At 41.3% G+C, this 23,613-nt stretch overlaps 1 protein-coding gene across 5 annotated transcripts in view; it reads right to left on the reverse strand.

Annotated features, from left to right (window-relative positions):
* The window catches only part of LYPD6B (LY6/PLAUR domain containing 6B), a 54,838-nt gene extending 31,610 nt beyond the window's left edge, over nucleotides 1-23,228 (reverse strand). For 4 of the 5 annotated variants that reach the window (XM_064514566.1, XM_064514567.1, XM_064514562.1 and 1 more), the window contains exon 1: nucleotides 23,045-23,228. The gene's annotated coding sequence lies outside the window, so the exon portion shown is untranslated. Of the gene's footprint in view, nucleotides 1-15,567; nucleotides 15,786-23,044 lie in introns of those variants that run through there. The other variant, XM_064514563.1, reaches the window with a different exon arrangement.
* Between the last annotated feature and the right edge of the window lie 385 nt (nucleotides 23,229-23,613).

Consider the following 23,613-nt stretch of genomic DNA (forward strand, 5'->3'; position numbering starts at 1 on the left):
TCTCTAAAAGAAAGGGGTTCATTACACTGCATCTGATAAGCTCTTGGCAGAGTTTAATGACAAACAATGGCACTCTGTCTGGAAGTCCACTATGAATCAGTGTCCTGCTGAACTCCCAACTGCCAAGCAGACACGAACCAGTGCATTTGCAATTTTCCCAGCAAGCTAAAGCAAGCAGGGTGGCTAATTTAATGAACTAAAGCCAAGTAGAATTACTGTAAATTCAACACATGTAAGTCATACTCTTTGCACTTAAAGCGCATCAAGCATAAGGACCCTCCTTTCCCAGTATCAGAGCACGCCTTCCATTTTAAGTACACATTTTTATTGGTTATTGATTCAAATGAGAGCTTCATTTTCTTATTCAGGAACAAGGAGAAAATAGTTAGAGTTCAAGAACAAATTTTTCCCTTTAAGGGAAAGAGACAAAGTACTTGTTTTATGCAAAGTAAAACAGGATATCTAATGCTCACTTAAGGCAAACAATTGCTTACAGTTGCAAAAAAACCCTACACACTAAAACAAACAAGTTCTCAATTTTCTCTCTGACTAGGAAAATGAAGATCAAGACAATAAACAAGCTGTGGCAGCAGCACAGTTTCACATGAGTTCCTGACACACTTCAAGCAACTACATATTAAAGAATGTGAGAAGTCTTTGCAGGATCACTAATCCCTGGGGAAAGATTGCTTTGCTTTTATAATCTGGAACCACATTTTGAAGCAGACAACTGACAAGAAAGCCTTCTTCACCAAGGAGCATGGCATTCGGTTACCTAGCAAAAGCAGTAAGTGTTTGCTTGTTTTTTGGGGTTTAAGTGATGAAAGCATGAACTATGTAAAATATGTTGAGATTAACAGAAACAAAGAAAAACATCATCAAGTGCAAGAAGGATGTGATGATACAAGTAACTGAAAATACTATGAACTGTAAAATTTATTTCTGGACAAATACATCTTATCATTGTGCAAACTGGGCTACCATTCGCATCCCAGAACATCCACTAAAGATTCAACTGCACATTTTAGTGAAAGATGAATTATTCATTAAGTAAAAGATGCACTTCACAGGTTGAAAAAGATTATTTGCCACACAGGAGTGTGGTTCTGAATGTGGCTTGCATGAGAGCTGTTTTTAAACAACTCTTCTGCAGCACTGATCAATGATCCTGGGTGAGAAATAGTACGTAAGGAATTAAGACAGAGAGATAAAGAAACTCAGTAAAAAAGAGTTGGAAGAGAAAAGCCTAAGTTACATGTCATTTCCCAGAGCAGAGAAGAATCTGCTGAAGTCCCACGTTTACCAATTTTAACAAATTCTGGGTGCATCAGCAATTCAATTCTGCATACACATTCCTAGCAAAGAACTCTTTCCTGCCGCACTTTTTGATTACACCTTTGGATTTGGACAACCTGCCACACAGCCTGCCAGACTCAGCCAGAATATACTTTCTCCCCTTCCCTGGTTCTGCCAATCACTTTATGTATTTTCTGTATCACCAAGTTTTTCTCCAGAGTCTCACTCTCTGTGTGAGCAATAATAATTTGGTGCTTCCAGCTGAGGGAAGAGGTGATACAAGATCTCCCCTTGGCCTTCTCCGCTCCTGGGTGAACAAACCCCAGGTCCTTCAGCCTCTCCTGTGCTCCAGCTCCCTGTCCATCTCGGTGGCCTCTGCTGGACTCGCAGCAGGCTGTCAGTGTCTTTCTGGTACTGGGGGACCCAAAATGGGGAACATTACTCCCAAGGTGGTCTCGCAAGTGCCAAGCGGAGGGGAAGGATCACTTCCCTCAGCCTGCTGCCTGCGCTCGCGCTGACACAGCCCAGGAGGTGGCTGCTGCCCTTGCTGCGAGGCCACAGCACTGACCGGCGTTCAGCTTGCTCTCCACCGGGACTTGCTCTTGCTAGTTATCTCACAGCGTAAGAAGCATGCCATTTCTTTACAGATAGTTGCAAAATTCACATGCAATACCTGGTGACAGCAATTTCATCATCATATTCAGTAACACATCTAACTCTTTGCATTATATAGTATCTATACTATAAACTTTTTCATCATTTCAGATCATTATAAATCTGAACACAATCAAAGAAAATGCAGGGCAAAAATGCTGAAAGGCTCAACATAGATTTAAACAGCGGTTCAGACCAGCGTTACCTTAACTGCCGTCTTAGCAAGCCTCTTGCTATATTTTATATGAAGCTAAACAAGAATTGTGTAGCAGAGACATGAATAAATAAACGCATACCCTTGGCTTCTAGTACTGAGAAAGGCCACAGTTCCACTTCGGACAAGTTCTTGCACTGAACGTGCACTAGTTTAAAGAGAGGGCTTCAGCGCATTCTCTCAGATGCCTCTTCTAATTTCACAGTTTCCATCTAGACACTCACTGGCTTCCATTCATCCTTGGCAAGCTCCAGTGAAACCAACGAGTTTCTGGTTTGTAATAAAATGAGTTTGAATACAAATATATAGTCCAGTTCTAGATTTTTATTATAATACAGTGTCTAACAGAATCTAGTTTGCAGGAAATATTTGCTAGCCTTTCAAAACAAAAAAGCATTTTTTCACCTATTAAAAAATAAACAGGCACGTATTTAAAATATTTTAACTACCCCAATTCACTTCCATAATACAAATTAAGGCATGGAACAGTGAGAAAAACTATGCACAAACAGTATCGTGACAAGCATGTAAAATACTTCCAGTATTGTCGCCACAGAAGACCTGTAAAGGTCACAGAGAACTTGGTAACCACAGGCACCTCTCACCAGCACAGTAGTTAGAAGCAAGCCTTTCTATAGCCTTCCACTACAGAAACCAAGATATAAAGGTCTATATAAGAAGATACTTGGATTTCTTCCAGGTTGGATATAAAAATGTACTAGAAAACTCTATTAAAGAAAGAAGATAGTTGTATAAGAGCTGGGTATTCTAAATATTTCTGAGCAAGTTCAGCATAATACCAAAAACAAACAAAACATCCCTCCTACTATGCCGCTGGTACACATACAAGACATTTTTGCCACCAAAGGCACCATATAAGCAAACAGGTATGGCCAATTAATAGGCCATCGGGCTCTGAGACAGCAATCTCTGCCAAATACTTCAAAGAAACTTGCAAACACTCACCGTAGAGGAGCAACTGGCCCATAAGGCACTTTCTTCCTAGCCCACATCGACTGCTCGATTGTACTGAGAATATGAGACCTCGCAATGTTTATAACATTGTATACGATAAAAATAAAGGAAGATTCCCCTTTTTATACTGTCCAGTGATGACTTCTGACAATGAATTCGTCAGCTTTGTGTACTATAAACAGCATTTGAATTATATGAACTATACTGTCCCTTATATTTGTTTTATGAGAAAAGGTAAAAAGCAGCACATGATTTACGCCTCCTATACTGTTCTATCATCTCTTTTTCATCCCTTTTGCATTACAGTGTATCATTTTTGTCATCCAATATAAAAACTTCCATTTATATCAACCAGTTTGTTCTCCAAGTAGGAATTTCTATCCTGTTCTTCCTTGCATCCCTGTGCTGTGCACTTTTTAACGATATGCACTGAGCCGTGACAATATTGTTGGTACAGGCTAAAAGAAGTTAAACTAATTTTTGAGATTAAGGTGGAACTGTGAAAGTAAGCTATTTTATGAATCTTCTGAAGATATGCTGGGTGTTGCACTTCAAACTGAAGAGAGGCACGAAAGAAAAGCATTACTTTCAAATATTAGCTCTTGCTGTAGAGAGCACCAAATTCAGTGCCTCATATATTACTAGACCTGATATTATACCTAAAAATCAACATCTAATGTCATAGTTCTCAGCCTTTTCAAATCTGTTTCTATGTCAGGAGCTTAATGAACTGAAAAACAAACAAGAACTCCAAAGATCAATGCCATTCAACAAAGCCCTCTCTTTTTACTTATTTTTTTTAAACCTTGCGTACATTCTTGAGAAGACAATGATGACAGATTGTCATAACCTTTTAAAAATTCTTCTAACCTTTTAAAATTTTTCTAACTTTTTAAAATAAACATTATGCAACCCGAAAGCCACAACCATGCAATAAAAGTTACACTTTGCCTTCATCTGAAGATAATTTAGAGACTCTTATTTCTTCCACAGGTCTAATCATATTTTATTGCAAGAAATATCTTTCTCGACTATGTTAACATAAAAAATAAGGTGCTTTATTGTAGTACCTTCTTTAAGATAGTGAATATAGTGCTGACATGATTCAAGTCAAGTGCTGGAAGCCACAACTCTGGAGTTCCCATCCCAGCATTACCCCGGCTGCTATCTGACCTTTGGCAAATCACAGCCCCAGTCTGTGGCTCGGGCTCCACTTGTCTGTGAAACATTGACTTACCCTCAGGGCTAGTGTTGATGTACATCATACAAGCAAACACTGATGAATGAAAGAATAAATAATTTCATCTGAAATGTAAATTCCCAGATATGTTCTGTATCCAACCTCGCTCGGATTCCAGACCACCAAAAACACTCTACCACAGGCTTACAGGCCACGGACTTTACTAAATTTATGCACATGGTTAAAATAAGCTAGATTTAGTTCACCGTGCAATTCGAGATCTAGCAGTGCTACAGCAGCATCCCTGCAGAGAAATGATGTGCTGAAGTACTTCTTACTCAGACATCAGATATTATTCTTTCCCAAAAGTTCTCAAACGAGTTCAAGGCAAAATTACAAGGTCTGAAACTGTGCCACTACACACAGTGCACCACAGTCCAAAGCTTCCCAAGTTAGCACTTAGTGAGCTATCTCTAGCAGAGGAAGCTGACTAGCTGTACTAATGCTGCTAAACAGCCTCCTGCACCTATGCTAGCACCTTTGTGGGTCTCGGTCAGCTCACTAACATTACTGCACGGTGTGATGTTGAAGCGCTCAACGAGTTCTATCGATTTAACAAAAACAGTAATTTCTTCTTAGGGTATTATGTTTATTGCATTATCCAAGAAAGGAAGAAGACTCCATGGAAGGCATCTACCACTCATTACTATGGAGAACAGACATTAAACTGAATATCCCAATGGTTCACTTCGTTACAGAAGGTCTAACATTCTGAATATTAACATACTTATCAGCATCACAGGAGAGACTGAGATACAGGGACCAACAGGCTTTCGGGGTCGCCTAAATACAGTACACACCTACTCTTTGCCACTCAACACCTCCCATTACAATTTAACCTTCCGAGCAAGCACAGATGAACCTGTGTGCTATTGAAAATGAGTTCCAAAACGCTCATCTGAGGATTGCTCACAGCAACAGAGCCGCCTTTCTAGAACTGTAGGTAGAGAGAGGCTTTGGGGGGGAGCTCTTAGTATGCGAGCATCTCAGCTTAAGGAGAAATCACATGGAGTTGGCAAGCTTTGCACTTGTTTGAACATGGACAGGTCAGCTAAGGTAAAGCCCATTCTGTAAGGAATTAGGACAAACATCTTGACCTTCTCACAAGCATCATTTCAGTCTTGCTTGATCTTCATCCAGTAGCTAATTCTCACAAAGTATTCTGATACGCTGTAGTGTCTATTCTATCTGCCTCTGGAAAGTGTCTTCCTCCTTCAGAGATCTCTTGCCTCAATTGAAGCCAAGCCAGAAAGCACAAAGCTCTCCAAGTAAGGGCTTTCTGACCAGAGAAACAATAAGTGATCATGAGCCTCCTAGTTCTACAGAAGAGGAAAAGCAGTCTGTGTACTGGCAGGTCATATACTCCTATTTTGTAATACAGTGGGTGAAAGGCAGAAGACCTCCAGCCATAACTGCCATCTTCCAGTAGACACCAAATATGTCTTTTATAAGACACAAGGTTTATACCTCGGACTATTACACACTTATGGGGAAGCACCGACTTTGGAACTCTTCTTCGACACCAGTTCAGAAACTTCATTAGAGACAAATGTACCCAGGTCCAGCAAAAATGCTACACTTACTTACAAAACAACCCCTTCATTTTCGTTTGCACAGATACTGTCCTACATCTACAAATTTGATACTGTTACTACAATATTAAGTTACCGCACACATAATCTAAGACAGTCTTGAATATTACTGCACTGGATACAATCTGAATATGCCATATCATGAGTGTCTATGTCTAGCCTATTTAGAAGTCAAAACAAAAAGAAATGCACTAGAAAGGCTTCCATCTTCCCACTGCATTTTTTAAAGAATTTCTAGGGACCATTTACTGCCTGTACTTTACACTGTGCAATCCTCAATACATAGAATTCTTCACACATCTGAGTTAACCTTAGCATCACAGAGAAAATATTAGTAAGAAAACTATGTAGTCTTCTCTACAGCTTGAAACAAAGCGATGGGATTTTGGACTATATATGCAGGCAGAGAAAGACTCACCATAAGAAACGAGGAATAATCACTGTAAACATAATCAAAATAATGATTCGCAGCTTTCAAGTAGAAACAATGTCTCTAGATTCAGGTCAGAGTGAGAAAGAGGATCTTAAGTTTTGAGTTGTTATATGTTTGAGCAATTAAAACTTATACAGAAACCCATTAATACGTGGGATACAAATTTCTGAGCTGAGGAAAGATTTATATGCCTGCTATTTAACATACTGTTATAGCTGCAGACTCAATGAACTTCCCTGTGTGTCTGACACATTATTGGCTATTGCACTGCAGAATGCATATTCACAGCCTTAGGCTTTGCTATTAAAATTTACTGTAAAAATTCCTGCTTTCTAAACCACTGGTCATTGCACTGACAGGTCAGTATGTCCAGCAGAGGTAGACATTTGAGTGATTTGTCAATACTCTGGATGGAAAATTGGATCCAAGCACAACCTGCTAATCCTTCAATTTTAATCTCTCTTCACAGACAGAGTAGCAAAAACTAAACCAAACTCTAGCTGAACCATTCCTGTGTTAGAACTGGTATCGGCCATGAATTTTATGGCATTCATACATGTAAATCCACTATCAGAAATTATTTCTCACATTGGATTTTAGACAGCTAAACTGATTTTGATGAGATGGACTGATGCAATATTTTTGTTGCAGAGGTCAACAAAATGCAACTTTATCAAGCACCCACATTTAGATCCACCAAAGGAATTTACATGTCTGGGGAAAAAAAAAGAAAAAAAAATTCACACCAGACACAAGTGGAGACTGCAATCTTCACATTCCCCTGCTGCTGCTACCAGGAGTCCACAGGCACCTCAAAGTGTTCCATTCTCTAAAGTTTTGCTTTCAGGCACATCCAAATTTGGCAGGCCTGAGCAGCTTACCAGCCTATCTTGCAGCTTAGTCTCACTTGTATTCACAAGCCCTTCTTTTGACAGCTTAAGGGGGGCTGATCCAGTTGGCACCCACACCACACTCCATTTGTGGGGAGGAAGGCTGGTGGGGGGTGGAGTAACCAGAGGTAGGGCTGCTTTCCCCCACTCAATAGCTCCATTCAACTGGAGTAACTGACGTACTTGCCTCGGACGTGGGAGATCTGGGTTAATTCTTTCCACCACTTGATGGGATTCAAACCACTATTTCTGCAGGAAAGTGCTCTGATCAACAGCCGATCAGCTTGTTTACAGTGAGGAAGCTCTTGATCTCTCTTGTTGAAACCGATATACCTCGCGTGCAACATCAAAGGTCCATCCTGCCAGACAGAAAGGCTGCACACGCAGAGAGCAGACAATCACCTGGGAGAAGGAGGAGGATCTGCATTCCAGTCTGTCTCAGTTATCAACTCTTATCCAACAACTCTGGCATATAAAACATCTGAAGTATTTAGTGAAGATAAACACCTTTAGTAAACCAGAATAAAGCACTGTATTTCCAAGAGAGTCACAGTTTAAAAACCTGTATTTCCCCAGCCTACCTCTTCTGCATGCCTTCAGGCATCTTCCCACAGGTAGAATGCAGGCCCTCAACAGGAAGATGCACAGAATGTAGCCACTGTTCTACCAATACTGTCGTCCCATGTACAATTGTCTTGATTTCAGTACCACTTCAGGGCTATTTTTAAAACATATATCAAAGTTTTTGTGGATTTAGCCCTGTGTCAAAGCATTACAATTGCTGTCTATTATAGTAGACTGTTAAAAACATGCAGTACTTACTGCTCACAGGAAAATGCATTTCAGCAAATTAGCTCAGACACTTGAGTATTGTTGATAATGATTAACAATTAAATTCTGTTCCAAGTAGATTTGGAAGTTGATTTACTACTGCATTCTTTACACAAAAGGGAAACAATTCAGTTAAAGAAACCTGAACAAACAGAACGGTAAGATTCTCCCAAAGAGAACGACCAGTTTACAGGAGCAAAGCTATTGCAGGAGTTCTGAAGGGATTGCCCCTTATCTGCCTCTTCAAAGGATACACTTACCACATTCACAATTTAAACTAACGTGTTTTACTTGTAAATACATCATAAGCGTTTTCCTGCAGTACTGAAATCAGTAAACCTGAAGCTTTCCAAGTAATTTTATTGCTCACTTTATAGGTTTTCCTAGCCCTTTGATGAGCTGCCATTCCAGAAGGCAATCTTAGCTTCATGCCTTTGTTACTGCTCCTCACGTCAGCCGCACCCATTTCCAGGCTGTCCGTGGGAACAGTATGCGCTGGGAATTAGCCAAGCATCTCCCATCAGTAATCCCTGCAGCAGAATGCCAAATCCCATATGGTGGCACAAAGACTTTCTTCAGCACGTGCTCTTTGGCACAAAGTGCAGTATGGAAGAGAAACAAAATATAGCATGAATAAGACACGGAGACATAAGCCACCACAGGAATGGTATTCTAAGAAAAAACAGGCTCACCACTGGCCACTTTATAAGTACCGTAAAATAAAGATAGGACTGCTACATATATACATATATATGCGTGTGTGTGTGTACACATATATACAAACACATATATACCAAACAGATAAAAAAAGCTCACGCCAGGCTGTATTTAAGTGCTGGTAGAGCTGAACATCCTTGCTGAGCAGTAACTACAGACATGCAAATTCTCTGCAGGAATAAGTCTCTAATTTCCAGTGGATCAGATTCCAGTCGGCATCTTTAAGAAAAAAAAAAACAATTACTGTTATTGTTATTATTATTCCCATCACGCAGTACATTTTTCTAGACAGCGTAGAAATTTTTCAACTGGAAGCTGTTCCATATTCACTGCATGCAAAACTATTCCCTTACAAGCAGAAAGCTCATCTCTCACTGATGCCTACATCCTACTCCAAGCACAGTGTTGACATTAAAATCACCAATGGATAATGCTACTATCCGTAGCATATGGGCCCACGAGGCGCTCCATGGAACATATATTGATCACTGCATGCAAAGAAGAAGCAGTGCAGTGGCTGACAAAAGACACACAAATCCTATATACAGTCCTAACCAGTCAAAGTATCTGGAGTGGAAAGGTACAGGAAGATGGGGTCAAAGAAACCCTATTAACAAGCAGAGAAATGAAAATGAAAGATACCACAATCCATACAATTCCTATTACCACCACTGTTTTCAGGAATAACTAAATGCTCAAAACAAAATCCTTTATTTCGATGTCCAGTTCAAACGGATACATCTAATTACCACGTCCCATAAAGACTGCCTGGAAACTCAGCTGCAAAGAGATTTATTTTTCACGCAGACTCTGCAAAACAATTCTGCAGCTGGCTACAGTCTGGGGGAGGACAAACCACTCAGCTGTCTAGCTAATTTGACTGGATGCTAGTAACACATCTCTTGACAAACACACATATACTGCAATTTCTCTGTTAAAATAACAAGCAGTAAAACATGATAAACCAGGTGGCATACCCAAATGTTCCAGCTCAAATATCATTTTTACCTGATAAACCTTAGTGAAAATTGAAGATGATATATGCTCACAACTGGGACAAAGCCCAGATTAAGGCGATACTTGAAATAAATTCTATTTGCTTTTCCATCATAACTAAGAAACAGTAACAGCAGTTAATAAATAAATAAATGCACAGATGCAACCAAGAGAGCCACTGGACTGTGGCTGCTTTTAGTTATGTTGACTTAAAAGCATACATATTCTGCCAAGTTTCAAGTCATGTCTTGCATATGTCCAGACATGTGAGTTAGCACATTATCAGGGCAGTCTCCACCATCGAGGCCTCTCGTAGGGAAGCACTGCAGGAAAACAGCAGTACAGGGTAGCATTACTGCAGGCCTATCATTATCTCTCCAGCTACAATAGTTTATTCTAAGAAACAGTCACTTAATGAACTGATTACATTCCTCACAGCACAGAAAGCTCCTCTCAAAGCAAAAGACAATAAAAAATAAACAAAGCACAAAGAAAATTAGTTTACATGTGAATTGTATCATTACTTCATTGCATCTTAGCACTCAGGATAAGACAGTCCATGATCTTATCTAGTGATGGTTCACCACTGGCGAGGCTGTAAACATGGACTGAGCTAGTGAAGAATGCATCCTGACAATTCAGAGCAGTTCTGAATTCCCTTTATTTTAGCAACTACGCGTACAAGCAAAGGTTTCTCTTGCAATTACACATTTTTCTTCAGTCAACCCCCTAATTACTCCAGCGTGGTGGTCAAACTGCAATGACAACTCATAATGCAAGACACAGAAGTACATTTTTCATAAGCTTATACCTTGCACCTATCTATACACTACCAGAGAAAAAAAGTTTTACATCTACATAAACTAAACCTTCCTGCCAAAAGACTGACACACATTAGATTTTCTTGTTATCACAGAAGCAATACTGCATTCTTAGCAATACTAGAGAAGATGTAAATATGTAAAAAACAACCAAAACCCTGCCAATAACTAGAGGCTTAACTGATCCATGCTTTAAAAGATCACAGGTCTTCAAGCTTACACAGAATGCCACAACTGAGCACACTGACATAGGGTATTAAAAAAAATTATAAAAAGCAATGTGAAAAATACCATGTCAGTGTAACAAGTCTTTCCCACTACTTTTATTCTTGAGTACACATCCAGAAAAAGTCCCTGCAGTACCCTGGATTCTTACTCTGAACAAGTCTTTGTAACCGCCTCTGGCCATCAGCCAGATGAACCACCAAACTGACAGACAGCTGAGAATCTGAACTACAGACGCTGACTGCCCGGTTTGACAGTCTATTGATACTACTGCCCTGACCAGCACCTGAAACAGACCCGGAGTGCACCTTTCCTAAGACCTCTAGGCCTTGAGGTCAACCTTAAAACCATTTTCGTTCCCTTATTTCTGAATACTAAAGGCAGAGCTGTCCCCAAGAACAATGCAAGGATGCCCAAACTGAAGAAAGGAAAGCAAACATGCTTCCTTCACTTCCTACATTGCCCCAAATTATCCTACCTGCAACTCTGGGACTATCAAGATGCCATAATACACATTCACTCAGTCTTCAAAATCCCAAGACGTACCTCTAACAGTGGAACACTCAGAACATTCATATACAAATTCTTCATTTGTCCAATGGCACTTTCAGGTGTTAGGACACTACAGGACAATTTTCCAAGAAAGAACTACTCTTAAAAACATGTAAAAGGGGTCCTGATACTTTTTGATTCCCAGTAGCTACTATTGTTATGTTTCTGTAGAGATTTTTCAGAAAATCTGACTCCCACAGCTGATCTCTGCTTAAAAATCTGACCTAAACTGTAGCTCTTCAAGCATTTGCTATTGAATTAAGGCATGAGAAGAGCTGCTGTGTGCTCTGTGCAATCCTGAAAAGTGAAAACAGCCTCTTTCAAGTCAAGGGTAGCTTTGTTATTCAGCTTTTTGGAAGGCAGTATTCCACTCTACAACTGTAATTATTAAAGGCTTAAAAGGTCTTGCTTTGCAAGCAGTGGAAACAAATGGTTTAAAAATCCAAGAGCAGCTAGAACAATATAAAAAGTACAGCAGGTTCACGTTATCCACTATTATTCTATGTCTAACACTCCAGAAAGCCCTAGTCACTTTTAAATTTGCCTTAATGAAAATACAAAAGAGAAGTGAAATGGCCAAAAAAGTCACTTGCTTCTTTTCTGAAAGTAAGAGATGAAATACTATAGGTTACTCACACTTTCTCACCAGCGGTCCCTTTACAAATCTCATTCCGAATGAGTTACTTTTGTTTGCTTTTCTTTTCCCCAATGGGCCACACAAATGGAAGGAGAGTGAAGAGTGAGTAAGACTTGAAAAGCTATTTAGAATGGTCCAGGCTCTTGCATGAAGCTGTGCCTACCTTACACAGATAAGACAGTCTTTGGATTTTTACTCTGCCAAGTAATCAGGTACCTAGAGTAACATGAAGTTTAGGTTCTGTGGTCTCTCACCCTCCTTCTGTCCTCTCCCGCCTTCAAGCCCCGCCAGCAAGCTCCAATAAGAGTACCAGCATGTAAATATTTCTTTCTAGCTACAACTCAGAAATGACAACCTGATAAGAAAAAATGCAATGCCTTAAATTATTTGGTGTGACTTTTCCGTGTATCTTTTGGCACAAACAATGAAAGCTAAGAAATTTCTTTCTATCAAAAAATTCAAAGCTACTAACTATCGCTTTTTAAAGCTTGCCCTACTAGACCGGTAGGGTAGCTAATTTCTAGCAAGGGAAAATAAATCCTGTGAAAATAAAGCATGTCAAAGGCCTTTCTTCCTCTTCTTACTGAAATATTTTCTATGCCTATGAAATCTGGCCTTGAACTACAGCAAACAGTTCTTTCCTGTCAGACAACTAAATACTTGTCAGATCACTGGGGCGTTGCTAAAGTCAATGTTGGTCTGAAAAGGGAGTAAAAACTACTCCAGCATTTCCCCCAGGATAGTCACAACAGCTAAGGAACTAAGATTTTAAATCCTGACAAGTAGGTGGAATATACAAATCCCACATTTAAGAAAGTGCTTTTACACAAAAGAATCAATGCTACAATTACCAACAGATACATAAAAATACACAGAAAATACTCTTTGCGTACAAAAAATACATATTAAGTGAAAATAGAACATTTTCAGAACACTAGTGCTGTCATCCATTGATTTAGTTTTGACTAGAAAAAAAATACAAAAGAGATTCACTAATTTTAAAAAGCTTCTAGCAATATTAACTCATATACGTACAGGCAGCCAGATTCCAAGGCAATGAGAACAGGAGGAGTAACTATCAACAGCAAGTACCATTAAGGAAGGACACATCACGGTGAAACAAGTACAACCATATTCACAATAAGAACAGGTGAACAACAACAACCACTATCATCTATCTTCAGCATTCATACTGTTCCAAAAGCTATCCAAGACCTGCAAGTCTAATCTAAACTACTACTTGGAATCCAACACCAAATCTTACAAGCTAATATAATCAGAGTCAAACTGCATCAGCCTCCAATATAGACTGCGGTGCAATTGTTTCTTCTTGGTAGACATCCCGATAAACGCCCCTTGCTAGTCCTAGCTCACCAAGCATCCCGATCAATGGCACTACTGTCCCGTGGCACCAGTGAGCTACACATGTGCAGGTCACATAAGGTGAATTCACTCACGCCTCTAAGCAGGTCTTTTTTACTCAAGCTCATGTTTTTAGCCCCAGAGGCTTCCACTTCAAAATTAACGACGTCGTCCAAGGTAGTAGCTATCATATTAACACAAACCGGTTCTACTTTGATTCTATGCAAACCAAATCCGTAAATGATACCATGCTAATATTTTCATTATTTTTCAAATATAACCTGCTTAGTTCCTCAGAACCCAGAAAGTACTTGCACATTCTTATAACCAAATATACTACCACCAAACCATGTCAAAAAAGGAGCATGTAATATGAGCATAACCCACTAAATTAGACATGAGGAAGAATGAGACAGCTGTGATAACATGAATGAAATTGCTATATCTAAACAAATATTCTTTTTATGAAGAGTGCTCCACTCATCACTTTAGTTACCCTACAATAACAATTGCTGATCAAGATGATGTGGTGTTGAGTACATACATTACATACCCATAAATTAAGACAGTATAGTGGTGTCAGAAAGTGCCACTAGCTGGAAGTCTCAATACCCAATACCTTCAAAAAGCTAGTTATTTGCAGTATTGCGGGAGGAAAAATAGAGACTCTATTGTGAGCCTGAACACTGAATGCCCTCAATCCCAATTTGATTAAGCACAGAATACATGATGCCTGGGGTTCAATGCACTCCACAGGCAAGGTAGGCAATGATAGCCTTTCGGCTGTGTTTCTAAAAAAGTCACTCAGATTTTAGTTAAATTACAGGATGCTTCAGACAAAAATATATTATTCTAAGTATCATGTAGCACCTGTACTATTGTAAACAATTCAAATAACATTCTCAGCCCTATACTCACTGTCAAAAAAGCTATGCATCTGTTCTGCATACTGAATCTCTCATTTCCTATAACTAATGAAGCAGAAATCCTACCTCACTTGACACGTTTTTCATGTTTAATTATATTGTAATTATTAACTTCATTTTGTTACTTCACAGAAAGAAAAAGATATTTTCAAGTCTGTGCAAACTAGCTGTAAATCTGCTGCTCTTCTATACTTCATTAATAAAGAAACACCTGTTTTAGGTTTTTCCACACTAGACAATTTGTGTTAGCATAAATTCCTTCTAGTTGCAGTCTTGTAAATCTTGAAATCTCCCAAAATGGAAGATTCATTACAGAAAGGGAAAGAAGGGAATTTTTTTTTCTGAATAGGGTTATTTTAACTTGGATCACTTCAGCAATCCATCTTACAATACAACACCACAAAAGAAATGTACTGAATCAATTGAGCAGTGCCAGGCGGATATCACAAAATAGTTTTAGATATGCACACACTCCAACTTCCACACAAAGCTTAGTGGAATATGGCCATTAGCAGCTGAGCTCAGGCTCAGACTATTCAGACTGAAAGGTCTGGTACCAACAAAGTACAAAAATTACATTTCTGGATGCAGCAGACTGAGAGGGAAGAAGTAAAACAATGTAATCAGTATTTCATTTAAAGAGGCCTACTTTTTTTTTGCACAACCTTATATGATTTACTACTTGTCATTCCCTTTGGTCACCTCTCCTAAGGATAGTAGCCAATATTGTATTCCTACCTTTTTCCTTTAATACAAATGAAGGCAAATAATCAGTTCTGAAATGTCATAAAGAAAGAACTCAGCAAATTTTCCTGGGCCTAACAGTGATACCCTACACTTTTCTTTTTGACATACTAAATGATAATTTTCAAATCCAATTCTAGTATTTAACAATAGCTCCTGTAAAACTACAGTACATAACTCAATGCATATGATTATACTAAGTTTGATTTGTGTTTTGTTAATAATACAGACATATTAAAGCAATAAATCCCTCAGACCTATTTTTTAAACCAATGTAACTTGAAATGAAACATAATTTAAATTAGAGCATAGAGTAGATTTCATGGTGTGTAATCAGAGAAGATTTCTTATTATAAAGCAAAAAAGAATCAGACTAGCTTAAGTCCAACAGCCAAGTGAACAGTCATACATGAAACAGATGATATTATCACACCGTAGCTGCCTGTGACAAGTAGTCATTACCTTAGCTTCAGTGAGGTGCTATTAGAAGTTCACTATTCAAATAGCTGCGAGCAAGTACAGGCCTAAACACAGGTTATCATCTGTCAGAAAGGACAACAAAAGCCAGTCTTCAATAAGATGACAGGATGAGATGGGAGATGGCGGTGCAGGGCCAGTGAGGAGGCAGTGTCAATCGTCCTTCATAGGGACAAAGAACAATCAAAAAAAAAAAAAAAAAGAAAAAAGAAAGAAATCACAGAAGGGCTTTTTCCTGAAACTGCAAACTGGAATAGCCTTTCCCTTCTGTGCTATGAATTTTGAATTTTATCATCCTAGATTGATATCAGGCTGTGTTGTAATAATCTTAAAAAATAAAATAATTAAGAGGAAGATAAAGCAGCCCAAGGCCAAAATTTGCAGCCAGAATTAGCTTTGCACAGAGAGATTCCCCAGCACTTACAACCATATGGTGTTTTAATAACTGATATCCCAGAATAACAGTTGCTGTGCCAGTATCCCTCACCTCCAGCTTGTTTGGACAAATTGCCTTCTTCACTTCTGTAGAATTTGTATTGTTGCTTTTTTTGGATCCCTCAAAAACACTATTTTCACACATTTAAATAAACACCCTCTAAATCGATCCTATAAATCATATAAGGCATACAGGATCCCACTACCTTGAACTTGCACCCTACAAGTAGAATATTCAACTGTCATTTACCGAAAAGAGATCATAATAAAGGGCTATGTTTTCAGGTATACCACACAAAATAAAATTCACCACTTACTTGCCCGTGCACCAGTGTCTGCAAACCAGTCTGTTCTTTGATGGTCCAAAGGAGGGAAGAACTGTAGTAACCTTAATTTTTTAATGGTTGAGTTGTACGCTTAGACTTAAAGAAGGACAGGGACAGGACTTACCTTTGAGCAGACTCAAATTTTGGAGCAGCCACGTTACCCTGGACAGCTTAGATCAAGAATCTGCTAACGTTCTGCCGCTGCTGGATGCAACACCCAAGAGGGGATAACGCCATGCAGCCCTGCAACCCTGAAGAGCTGGCAGCTCCAAAAGCAACAACCGCGCTGAGGAGCCTAAGGAAGGTGCGCCCTTACCTGAAAGTGCGGAAAACACAGCCACAGGAAACTACAGCCAAAATTAGTCTTCTTAACCAGTTGGTTACCAACTGAAAGAAGGAACATTAACGCTTGAGTTCATACGCACAACAGACTTCCGATGCAGACACCAAAATTCTGTATCTGTCCTTAAATGAAGTTTAGATTATGGCAAAAGGTCAGTACCTACAAATAAGATTTTAAGCACAGAGACAATGCAGATAGTGCTTACCACATAAGCAAGCTCAGTGATACAAGGTATGCCTGTATTTCCCCTCTGTTTCATAAGCTTTTATCCCCTTTTCTGGATATTAAGTTGAGCTCTGAATTAGTGCAATTTGCCACAACAGGTTCATTCACATCAAGACAAAGCTGGGGCAGCATTTTTCAAAAAAAGGGATTAGATGACTGTAACTACTACCATCTGCACTTAAGCATGTTTAGACTACGGGAAGGGTAATCACCACACTTCAGGGCATGATCTGCAGGGGTCAGGAAGATAATCTTACTCCCAGCTTTCTGGTTTTGACATTGCCCAATTGGGTAGGTGCATAATAGAGGATATTAGTCTTCCCTGAAGCATTAGTTATTCATCACCGCCAGAGGCTGCTTTACAGATCTAAGATTATGAACCAGTGCAGTACAGTAGTAACCTGTTCTTTCAAACTCTGAAATGCTCTCTGCAGTGCAAAGTTTGAAGACTACATTATACTTCAGATACAAATGATTTTCTCCTTGTTTAAAGACAGTGGGCCTTTACAGATCAGAGGTAGTCTACCAGAACGTCACAAGATTTCATGGAGCAATTGTGGAATGGAACGTTATTACATCAGTGGCCTACAATCTACTAAAAACAGTGAGCATTTTAAGGGACTTTTTTTTTTTCAAGTTTGTGTTAAATTTCCATTTAAATAAGAGACAGAAATCACAGTATCTTACATTTAAACCTAGGGTAAATATATATAGAATCAAATCAAATATTGTTCCTACAACTCATGTTAGTTATCAACCCGTATAACCCACGATATGACTAAGGATTTCAGGCTTAGCTTCTCTATTATTTGGAAATACAAGCACAATCTTATTAGACTACAGGGCAGATGCACTTATTTATAGAAGCACAACAAAACCACTTTGACAGACACAGGCAAAATGACCCTGACAGATACACTAAACAACTTTATTTTCAAATTTTGAAGCAATACATTCAATCTATTTATATACCTGATTTCTCATGTACTTATTGCAAGCATGTCCTGCCATTTTGCTTATCAGCACGTGCTCCTGTTTTAAAAAATGAAGGACAGAGAGGCCTTTCCATGAAGCTAGCCAGCAGATACATTCTGCAGGACAAAGCAGGCCTTGCTCTGGCGTCGGAGCTGCCGCTGGAAGCCGTCCTGGGCCCAGGCCAGCCCTCCCGGCAGCGGCAGTCACCTCCTTTCCCCACCTCAGACGGTTATCTGATTGATCCATAAGTTGCTGCAGCTGAAATGAGCTGTGTTAGCCTAAACACATAAATAGTAGGTCTTGGCCACCCCGCACATTTGGACTGCAATGGGTTAGGGAACATTTGCAAAACGCAGCCCTGCAGTTAGATCTAAAAGTCCAAGAGCAGTTGTGGCCAGGATGGGGTGAAACCAGGAGTTAATATACCACATGTGTAAACTTCGTAATAACATTTATGACTGCTAGCAAGCTCCGAGCCCAACTGTCAATTGTCTTTAGGTAACCTATTGATTAATAAACACCAGTGCTACTGCACCATGCTTTTTACCTCAGCATTTCAATTATGCAGTTTTTTCTCAACACACTTTTCAGAGATGGGATTTGTTATCAAATCCATTTTATGGATGAGGAGAAAGCCGACAAAAGAAAATAAAGTTCACAATTCTTTTAAATACTCTGACAAATTATATTAAAGCTGGACTGCCTGACACTGAAAATAAGCATTTTTAGACATGCTATGGGGTTTACAGAATCTGTCAGGCTTAAACCTTCATCTCAGACTTTCCCAGGACCCCACTGGATTTACTGTCATCTTTAACGGGAGTGAATTCTACCTTCCATACAGGCTACAGTACATGGTTAGATTGAAACACTAGAAAGCTCAGTATGTTTGAATTCTCAGGGTGAGAACTTGTAATAATGTTATCATTCAGTTCATGTGCAGTGCTGTTAGCATTCACAATTCTTTCCAAACTGACCAATTTCACAGAAGTCCTCTAAAACAGAAAAGTCATTACTATTGCCACTAAGGAGACAGGAAACAGAAGATAAATAACCTGTCCAGAACCATTCAGCAAGTCAGAATATAGCCAAAATTTAGTTCTTTTAACAAAACAAACAAAAGAATAGAGAATAAAGAAACCTTTTACTACACCTTTTCCAGATCAGTGAAAAAATACTAATAATAGATTTTCTTAGTTTATTTCAGCATGTTGCACATTGCAGTTTGGATTTGTTTCAGCATTGCAGTTTGGATTTGTTTCAGTTTATTTCAGCAAAATCTAGACAAAAACGCTGAATAAACATCCTTTTACCAAAACTTGGTTGCTCTCCAAACACTGTAGTTCAGCCCAGGTACAACAAAAAGCCCCAAGCTTCAGGCAAGAAATCCAAATCCAGCCTTGTTGGCACAGCTGTAATGGTGGTACCATTTCAGTGCTAAAATGCATCAGGCAATAAATATTCTGTTTCTTCAAAGAGAAATTGTAGAAGTCTTTTAAAAATGAAGTTATCTGTGACTATAGTCAATAGAATTTTTATAGCTATGCTCCATGTCCTAGGAAATTTTAGATTTACTTCCCTAATATAGAACACTGTTAAGAGTAGAGATCAACTGGATTCCTCTTTCGCTCACTCTATCCCACTGGGACAGCTTTTACATTGATTTTTCACACTAGATATAAATATGAGTCTCTTCCAAAAACTGAAAATCCTGTAGTCGTTATCATAAGAATTAAACTGTCAGATCATAAAGATCATGAGCACGCTTGGTAAAAGGACTGTAAGACTCAGATGAGCCAACAACTGCAAACAAACATCCTTATCTACGGCAACCAGAAAACGAAGCCTTGCAGGTAAGGCATGCTGCCGTCCCGTACGCGGACTGTGCCTTATGCCTCGTGTTCGGGGTTCTAACAGGCACCAGAGACTGAGCGATAAAAGCAACAAATGCAAACCTTCAATTCAGCATTCTGAATTCAGAATAACCAGCACGGTGATCAGAAGTCTCCCGAAAGCACATACAAAGCCTAGAAGATGAAATCTCTTATCTAGACAAAAAGATTTTCATTACAATTAGTAGGGGAAAAAAAACTGCCAACAACATATGCATTATAAAACACAACCCCGCCTTTGAGGAGAGCTACAAGCAGAAGTTCCCTCTAAAGTTAAACGTGTGGCACTGTCACGTGTACTTTTTCACCAGTTCTAAACGATCAGACTTGTACCGAATCCAGAAGTCCTCTGAACCACACATAGGAATAACTGTCACAGTCTTTTCCTTTGAATCAACAAAATTCAGCTACTTGATGTGAACAAAGCAAAGAAATTACTGAGGAATTTAGAGTTTTTAAAAAAAGGGGGAAATTTTCTAATGCATCAGAACTTGTGCAGCAGGATTTGTTTTAAGATGGAGGAATCTCATATTAAAGAATCCCTCAAACTGGTAGATAGGGAGGTGTTTTTGTGTGTAACTAGGGGCCCGTTGCGGCTGAGAAATGAGAGAAAACTCCAGTAAACCCTTCACCCTGTAAACACCTTGCTCTCCCTGACAGACATCAGGATGCCTCAGCATGCAAGACGGTGTCATTCTCTTTTACTCAGCTCGCGTAGGGAGCTGCTTGCCCAGCCTCCGCACTGGAAGCGTTCTGCAGGGAAGGGCAAGATGCGTTATACTGCAGCACACGCACCAGTCTTGATGACTTTCATTTTATGACCTAAATTTGCAACTCTTGATTTCAGACATACATAATTGATACAACTTACATAACTGATGCAACTTACACTGACAGCATCAACTCTAATAGGAGACCTTCCCTCTCTCCTCTCCCACAGCTGAAGCCTGGGCAAATGGAAAACAGGGCAGGAAGAGGCCCTGATAAATTGACTGTGTGGCATGAATCAAGCTACCAATTAGCAAGATAAAGTCGTCTCTTCTGCAGAGTTCCCAAGGGTGCAGAAAAAGGAGCTCATTCTCCTAATACAGGTTCTTTCCCCTGCAGCACCTGGTGCAGACTGCACTTGCCCACTGTGCACCTTATGCCTCTCCAACAAACAGACCGTATCCACCCTCACCTCACCTTGACTGTGCTCTCCCTCTGTCCTTTCTCCCAGATAAAGCATCCAGCATCTGGTGCCAGCCAGGGGATGGAATTCACCAGCAGTGTTTCAAGGATCGGCACACTGGATCCATCCTGTATAAGCTGCTTACAGGCTTTACCAGACCCCGACAGTTAACATCGCACAGCTAGAATGCCAGATGTCAAGCGCTGGAGATGCAGGCCTGACAAAACCAGGCTAAGGCAAAAGGCCCTAATAAAGAGGGAATGACTCTCAGCAGCAATGTTGGTAGCTAAGTTATCTGTGGATTGACTGGAAGAGCAAAAGTATTATCATGCAAAGATGCATGAATCACTAAGCCTTCCCAGCTCTAAAATACAGGACAACTCCCTCGCTCCATGCTATAAAACATACATCTACAATTATCTCTGGAATTCACCTGCAGAACTATACTGCTGGTATGTGACCTGGTGATACTGAACCGGCACTGGCTATGCAAAACACACACACCAAGATCAGGACATTGTTTTTCAGCTTTGAACTCTCTTTCTACTAGGCATTAGCGATGTAAGACAAACTCACAAAAATTCGGACATTTTTAGCATTGAATTCTCTTTCCCCTTGTTTGCAAATCTGTTATCAAACATGAACAAGGGCTTTCTTTATCCTTTGTCACCACAAACCTTTCAGTTTTTTATCTTTTTCTTAAAAACTGAGCTGGCGAGAGGCAAAAGGAGGTTCCACAACTGGATGGGAAACTTGGCTCATAGTTATGGAAGAAGCTTGAAAAAACCTCAACCTTAAAGGTCCAAAAACAACATGAGAAACAGCAACCTCAGCATTTAGTGATATTTTAAACACAAACATGTTTATTGAGGGAGGGAAACTTGACTCATTACCTGAGCATCTTGGATTACCAGTACTGTATTTATGGAAGAGGTTGCAGCACATGACTTTCTGCAGTTGCTCTGATCTCTTCATCCGCAGTTCCCGGTTCTACACGCGTGACCCACCGACAGACGGGAAAGCATACGAACGTATTTTTCTGAAGATTGCCCTTAGGAACCGACCAGCCCAGTCTTGCAAACCCGGTCCATTCGCGTGAACTGCGCACACTCATCAACAACCCTGGGATGGTTTTTATTACCCCGATTACCACAGTACCCATAGGCCTTAAACGGAACCAAGCCCTCAATGCGCTACATACCACGCGGGCACAGAGGCGTATTGTTTTAAAGTGTTTATGGCCTAACTCAGCCTAAGTATATTCAAAAATACAAATTAAGCACTAGAAGCAGGTGCTCATCCTCAGGAGAAATGCTGCGTGAACAGTAACACTTCCCCAACCTATCGGCATGGTCAGAAAACTTGTTTTTGTAATTTTACAGTCATTATTACTTTCTTGTACTTGCTTTATCATGGATGCATTTTAACGCTTTGTTATTTTCCATGTTGAATCCTAACACAATAATTTTTTAAAAGCACTGGAAGCCTGCTAACCTCTCTACCAGAACAAAGAGCAATTTTTTTTCTACAACTGCACGATCATGAAGTGTAATGCTGTAATAACCGCAATTTTGCAACATATATATTCACATACACACCTCAAGAAAACACAGTTTCTGGTTCACATTTTGGGCCTTAAGCACTTAACCCAGGCACCTCCCACAACTTCACTCTCGCTCTTTCCCCTAAGTGTCACCGCTGCCCCCTCCCCAAACCAGGTTTAATCCCCCAGGCTGGCTGGGGGGCTCTGGCGCGCACCCCGCGGGGCTCCATCTGCCCTCAGCGCCTACCTGGCAGTGGGCAGGGGGGCGAAGGGCGGACGGTGCCGGGCTGCCGCCCTCCTGGCAGCTCCTCGCGCCGCCAACGGCCGCCCGCCAACGGCCGCCCGCCCAACGGCCAACGGCCACGCGCCAACCGCCGCCCGCCCAACGGCCAACGGCCACGCGCCCAACGGCCAACGGCCACGCGCCAACCGCCGCGCGCCGGCCCCAGCGGAGCTCCCCCGCCGCGCGCGCCCTTCCCGCCCCTCAGCCGGCAGCGGGCGCGACGCCCCTGAGGGCAGGGCAGGGCCGGGGCCGGCGGCGGCGCCGCTCACCTGGTGCCGTCCGCGGAGGACCAGCTCGCTCCGCCGGGGCGTCGCCGCGCTCCGGAGCCGCCCCGCGGAGCCCTGGGCCCCCCGAGGCGCTCCGCCGGCCGGCCCCGCTGCCCGGGGAGGCGGCGCCCTCCCCCTCCCGGCCGGGCGCCGCGGGAGGCGGCTGCCCCGCGGAGGTGGGGCCGGGGCGGGCGGCGCGGACACCCCCGCCCCGCGCCCGCCCCCCGGGCGGCGGCGCAGCGCCGCGGAGCGCGGCCGGCGCCTCCCGCCGCCGCCGGGCATCCGAGGGGACGGTCGCGGTGCCGCCTGCCGCCACGGAGGCTCCTGCCGGCACCTGCCCCCGGCAGCTCCGGGGAGGGCCGGGCGGAGGGCCCGGCCGCCGCCGCCCTGCCGCTGCCCCGCGGGCTCCGGCGCAGAGCGGGGGAAAGCCGAGCGCTACCCCCCTTCGCCCTTCCTCCTCGAAGCCGCATCACGAAGCAGGTAGTGAAATTAGTATATTGGAGGGCACTCAGTTATTTTTGTAAGGTAGGAGTTAAGAGATTCACGTTAGTTACATGGTACGGTAAGCTGGT

This window comes from Dromaius novaehollandiae, chromosome 7, assembly GCF_036370855.1.
Source record: "Dromaius novaehollandiae isolate bDroNov1 chromosome 7, bDroNov1.hap1, whole genome shotgun sequence".
NCBI classification, from domain to species: domain Eukaryota; kingdom Metazoa; phylum Chordata; class Aves; order Casuariiformes; family Dromaiidae; genus Dromaius; species Dromaius novaehollandiae.